Consider the following 7164-nt stretch of genomic DNA (forward strand, 5'->3'; position numbering starts at 1 on the left):
GCGGATCCGTAACGAGACAGTTAGAAAGCGTGTTTTCGGCTGTGTAACGGGTACTTCCATTGAAGAATGTGTCCAGCACCAGAAGCTGCGTTGGTTGGGACATGTTTTACGCATGCCGAACCATCGTTTGCCGAAGAGAGTACTGTTTTCCATGCCCAATTCGGAGCGGCGTAAACAGAGAGGTGGCCAACCCTTGCCTTGGCGGAGGGGTATGGAGGAGATCACGAAACGCTTGGGTTCTGTCGGTGCTACTCGCCTTCCAGGATGGGGACCGCGTGATCCTCACTGTGCCTGGTTGGAGACACTACAAGATATGGCTGCCAACCGATGTCAGTGGCGTTCTTGTTGTCAGTTTCTATCCAGACTGTCTGAGTGAATGTCTGGAGGTGTAGGCACCTCGGAATGATTGTGTTAAGCTAGCACTAAGTCCCTCCCCCATCCACCTTTATTCCTTTCTTTACAACAGGGCTTTCAAATAATTCATGGTTGTACGGCAGTGAAGCATTGGTGTTGACACACTGATATGCTGTCGATGATGATGATGATGATGATAATGATGATGATGATGATGATGTTGATTGCAAATCAATTCGGTCTTCATGAGAGACTCAACTGAAACTCCTGTTAGTAACTGAATGTGCTTCATACAGGTCATCTCATGTTTCAGTTGGCACGATATTCGAGATATCGTAGTATATCTTCATACTGTGTGCAGCACATTCAGTTGGCACGATATCATAAACGAGAGATTCAGTTGCGTCTCTCGTGAAGACCAAACTGATTCGCAAATGAGTGTATACTCCTAATCATGTTTACGAGCATTGAAACGTGCCTAACGATCGACTTGCTGTTTATAATAAGTTAATAGTTGGTGTCTTCGACGCCTCTCCGAGGATCGAATAATATCGCTTTCACAGAAGGCACTAGTTCAATTCGATTTAAGAACATCATAAAAGAGAGATTCAGCTGGGTTCCAGGTGATTCTCCCGTGAAAATCACGCTGTTATGCAGATGAGTTAGATCCTAGAAATCCTTGCCTAGGTGGAATGAATAAGGCTTATTTTGGACGCGCTCTGATGTGTTTCAAAGACTACTACAGGAGCACAAGAGAGCTCCAAGCCTCCAGTGAGATGATCCTATGAATTGAGCAACCACACAGGTTCACATCTTATAGGAATGTACAACTCACTCGCACATATGTGCCGGCGGTGTACATTTCTTGATGAAGAGTTCAGGCACAATAGGACGTTAGCTACCACTAAGAATCGACCACCATATTGAGGCTAAACAGAAGATCGTTATGGTAATTGTTTACCTGTCAGTTTTGTATGTTTAGTATATGTGGACGAAGGTGAACAAAGCAAACAATTTCATCGGAGAGAACGGAAAATCCGGTCCCTTGCAGACGATTCTAACTTCCTGAGCGCTTGTGATCGGCTTTACCAAACTACAAAGTCTACTGCACTCACATGAAATATTCCGTTCAACAAATACCGTTCATCTTGTAACGATCATGAACAAACAAAAACCTGGTTACAAAGCTCAAATAACGGTTGAATTGTTTAGTAACCATGGTTTCCTTGCATACATGACACTGACTAACTATTGTTATTATGGATCAAAATACGAAGGTCTGCGAACAGGTTGTTTTTATACCATTGTTTCTGGCAAATACAGCTGTGTAAAATATGGGAACATGGCCGCACAACTGCAGAAAACTTAACAGTTGATCTAACAGAGGCATCATCTTATCATTAAGTTGGCTGGGGATTTTGATTGGTGAGCCAAGGCACTCTCGAGCCTTTTTTGATGACATAGGAAGGGGTTATATCGGAACGCCAGACTGGGCAAAGAGACCAACAGCCACCTGATTTACAACCAATAAGAAGGGTTTAAATAGACGAATGTTAGACGCTTCGGTAATTCCTACATTCTTCGGCCCAAGGGCTTTAAATGCCTGATGGCACTATGAACGATCCAGCTAAAGTGGTCCGTTGGTTCGTATCGGTCAGATGAGAGAACTGGTCACATACATGGCCAGGCCAGTTCTTAGACAGCTTAGTTTGTGCTCGCAAATTCTCGGATAGACGTGTGGCTCTCATAGTAAGCTAAACACTGACAGTTAAATGAATAAATCACCACTGATGAACTACGGACCGAAAGTACATTATAGAGGCTGAGGTGGAGCACTGCATCGCTGTAGATTTACCCTTAATTGGACAGTATTGAGCATCGGTTTCTAGGCAGAGGCCGGACGAAGAGGTAGCTTTTCGACAGTGATGTCCTTCCTTTTAGAAATGGCATACTGAGGCTAAATCCCACAAGATTCGTCAGTTCACATGTAACTGCGGAGTATGCTACGTGGACACAACAGAGAGGTGTCTCAAAGCCAGTAAGGAAGGATACTTTCTATTTTGGGTCCATCACAGATCAACGGCTCGGATCATTGCATGACTGTAAGCAAACGCCGTCAGCAATTGGTGAAAGGATTTTGGTCGATTTTGCCAGCCATCAGAACTCACGTGTTCTCAAATTCGATGAGGCTGTCTGTCCAAAAAGAAACTAGATTTGATATACGTACATATGCCGTTTCTCCTTTTGGCTGATCACTGTGAAGCCATGACAGTAACTCCCCTTCTGTAGAGATTGTGAACATTTCAATTTGCTGATAGCTGTTATGTGATACTAACGAGACAGGATAAACTGTGTGAATCCACCAATTTCCATCTTCTAAATGTCTGGTCGAACAAGTGCAGAGGATTTATTTGTCTCACATACAATGCTATTCGAACAAGAAAACAACATGAATTGACATTGATGGCTTCATATGTTTACGAACGAAAATCCTTTAGAAGGTGATGCGAAGCAGAAAAATCCAATAGTTACCGGCTGTAGGCCGGCATCGGAACTATCCTGCATTGAGAAGTGTTCATGCCCGAAATGTGCCTTTAGATCCATATTTTACCCTCTGAAAAACCATGGGTCAGAAGCCAGTGACATTTTTTTCAAATCTCATATGGGATCGAATCCTGGCTTTTCCAAAGGGGATCCACTCATAGGCTCTAGCTTGATAAATCAATAGACGAAATGGTCAGATGTGTTCAACAGGATTCTCGAAATTTGAAGTGGGGGTTCCAGTCACACACACTGTACACGGTAGATACTATAGTCAATTTGGTATTCACCAAAACCCGAATTGTCGAGGTTCGCGTCTCCGTCAAAAAAATTCACACAAAACCTCTTTAGGCATCCGGACCATCTAAACAATTGTGAGTCACCCAAGAGACCTATAAATGACGCAGACTGGTCTGATACCACTGGGGAGATATGCGATGAATCATGTATGAATGTTGAACACATCTGGGATGAGGGTAAGATCATCCGTAGGCAATCAGTCTGGCACTCGGAGGATTGGTCATTCGAATCCTACTAAAAGTGTGTCTTTTGCCTCATGTTGTAATCAGGTACTCGGAATTTGTATTCCAGCGTAACTTTGATTTGAACAGTCATTCACTACGGCACCATATTCAAAAGGACTGACGAGAACATGTTTTTTTTAATGCAACGGACTGAAGAGTGAAAATTATAATACGCGAAAAAAGGGCAGTGGAACTTCACCGAAGAAGTCAGCTGAAACAAAAGAACGGGCCTTGGACCGAGCCTTAGCAGTTGACGTGAAGTCCGTATGGAACCTGTTTTTCATCTCTTGCGCACCGCATTCCTCGTCACCCGATTACGATGACAACCGGTAGAAAGTGTTGATGCCAACGTTACACATATGCACCGTGACCAGTAAAGGGGAGGCCTGACAAGTAGTGAATAAAACACGCGGCGATACTGACGCAGGTACTAAGAGATCACCCAATGACGGTTGCCATAGCAGGAGACGTTGAAGAGTAAACAAAACTGAATTTTTGTCTCCCACACAAGAAGCGTGTGAAGTTTACTTGTTAAAAATAATCACTGTTGCTGCACGTAGCCGCATGGTTACGTAACACTCGGTGGTTGGTTGTCATATTATCATGCATTTTATTTGTCATATGAACTGTAAGTGCTAAACTGTCTAGTGAATAGCCAGCTGGCTAAACAAAGGCTTTGGAAAGTTTCTGGTCACTTTGATCAGCGTCTTCAACTAGGCAAAAATATTCATGTGCAATTAAACGTGTTCCACTTCGCACTAATTCCGTTTCATCGACCTGGTCTCTGTTCACCACTTTGTGCAGTGGAATGCCACAGCTTAAGGCCTAGCTAGACCTAGCCAGTGCACACTTCACTAAAAACTATCACAGAGAACAACACCTCCGTCAGAAGACTCAGACAGACGTCCATATTGCGGTCATTCGTCTGGGGGGCAACTTGTACGGCTCACGGAAAATGATACGGTTGCTTTATTCCTGAGCGGCTGATATCTTCAGCATACTATCTTTGTGGCATGACCTGTGGTAAGCGAGCTCCCGTCCTGTGGGTGAAAGTGCTGAAAAGCCGATGCACTACACAGCTGTTTCAGCTTCCTGCGATTCAATCGGACCCCCTCTCGTGGCCATCGGTTAAATGTTTAAACGGTTAATCAGTAGGTCGCGGGTTGGAAACCCTCTGAGTTTCGTGAGGTTCACACTGCTGATGATAACCACTAAGGATGTAACAGTTGAACGGTGCTTCTCGTCTTTTCAGGATAGATGGGCTTCACTTACAGGATGAAATCTGAATTGAAAAATCCCGGATCTCCTACGGTGCTTCCGTCTTTTCAGGATAGATGGGCTTCACTTACAGGATGAAATCTGAATTGAAAAATCCCGGATCTCCTCACATCATCAACGGCCTGAGAAATTATTTGGAATAAATCGCAAACACTATGAAGATAAAGGAAGGTGAGCTGGAACATCGAGCGAAGTACATCAAAATCTGGTTTTGAAAACGGCTTATAATACACTCAGTTGATTCTATGGTTCTTCTCCAGATATAAGCCCTGTCACTAATGCAAAAAGTGCATGTGTGAAAAGTTAAGCTCCGCCACTTTTTGCCAGCTCCAGTTTAATGCACATACACAACATTGACCTATTTTTGATGACCACAATTCCTTATCCGCATCTGGGTTCCTTTTGTGCAAAAATCCGTTCCTTTCGGACGTAAAACTCCAAATGAACTTCCTGACGCTTTCAACTCTCGTTCATGACAAGAAGACGGAAATAGGTTTTTTTCGCAATGCCACGGAGTGATCCATCAGCAACGTTTACGCAACAATGGCCACCAAATGAGACTTTCAGCGGTTTCTGACAGGTGAAGGTGTAATGCCCGACAATGTAGGTAAGAAATCGGTCTTCGAAAGGGAACTTGGCTGGAACGGTCAAGAATGGAGTTTAGGACAGTAATTCTATTCTATCTCGCCGTAAAAACCACGCAGGGCGAGTCCTTCCCCAGCAGTGGATTTTAGGAGGGAACTGCCGGGAAACTGAAGAAGTGTTCATGTGTGCAGTGCCAGATCGAACTGCGGCCACTTTGATGGACACAATCCAGACCTGCATCGCTCACGGCTCAATCACTATCTCCGATATGTGGGCTTCATACCAGGGAATTGAAACGATGATTGACATGAATTATATTCACGAAACGGTTAATCATACCGAAAACTTTGTGGATCCAACGACTGGAGCTCACACACAAACCACCGAATCTCTTTGGCACGTCTAGAAGATGCAGAATAAACGCCAGTGTGGCAGACACCGATCTTTAGTGAACAGCTACTTGTGTGAGTTCGTTTAGAGGCAAAGGTACCGAAAAACGGACATGTTGATGCAAATTATTAATGACAAGTCCCAGTTTCACCGTCTTCAATAGAACCTAAAAGTACAACTTTCATATCCTCTTTTTTCTAATCTTTTTGGGTGGTGGGGGTTACTTTTGGCGGTGCTTATGCCCTCTGGGAAATCAATTGCATTAATCTGATTGAAAGTCTCGGCACTTTTTAGCATATTCGACTGCATTCTTAATCTACGCATTATCTTTCTTTTGCGTGTAAGTAGTATACTTTCAGCCATACTTCATCACTTTCTGCTCATCAGTCCACCAATTCACTTCTGTCACTCATGTATCCTTGTGTAGATTGTCTTTTGAAAACGCCCGTGCTTTCTACCGTTTGAGATTGTACCGATCACTCACCAACTAGATCACGCGTCACAAACACCCAAATAACGTAGCAATTTCTATCCCACCCATAAAATATATAAATCAGCTGTAACGCCATTTCGGTGTCTAGCTGCCATGCCACCCGAAGGACGCATGAGGGCTGGGTAGTGCAAGGTTGCCCAAGCCTAGACAGGGAAGTCGAGAGGCAGAGGTCGGGTTCGAACCACGGACCTTCCGGTCAGTAAATTCGCGCTCTAACCAATTGAGCCATCTCGCCTCCTATCCCACTTGCAACCTTAGCCGGCAACATGTACACTACAGTTTCCGATCCACTTTTGTTTACGCGGCTACCACCTGAGAGACGCACCATGCTTACGAACTTCAGCCAGATCAGGTCAAGTTGTATTCATGTTTGTGCAATTATTAAACATGAATGGACAATCCTCTCTTCACACTGCACACAGTAAATATACATGCGAACCGGTCCAAAAGTACAGGAAAGGAAGTCAGCGAGCTCCAAAAGTCTCCACGGATAACTACGGAACACATGTCAGCTATACTGCAGAGAAAACGCGTCCCACGTCCGGACCTTCAATTTTTCAGCAGTTGTCCTCAAACGATAAGTCACTTTTTGACTTATTCCCTTCTGCATCGTATTTATTTTTACCAAATTTGGTAATCATCGTCATTCTGATAAAACAGACATTTGTTAATGCTTGTCACCTTCTCATAATCAACCCAGTTACGTAACAACCATACCACTAACAAGATTTATAACGGGATTATCTTTCCTACTCGCTTGAACTCGGAGTTTAGTCACGCGGCCGTATCTAGTGGCTAAGTCGCATTTTGCAGTTGCACACGCTTGCAAATTCCCCATGATGTCACAGCCGTTCATTAAGGAATCAGTCTGAGTGCTGATTGTCAAGGCTCGAAGACTGGTGAAGTCAAATTGCCCAGGCTGAGTTGTTTTGCCTAGATGCTATGACGAACAACGTACTTTCTTTATTCGGGAGGGTTGACGACCGCCCAGCTAAGGTG

This window comes from Opisthorchis viverrini (assembly GCF_000715545.1).
Source record: "Opisthorchis viverrini unplaced genomic scaffold opera_v5_118, whole genome shotgun sequence".
Lineage (NCBI taxonomy): Eukaryota > Metazoa > Platyhelminthes > Trematoda > Opisthorchiida > Opisthorchiidae > Opisthorchis > Opisthorchis viverrini.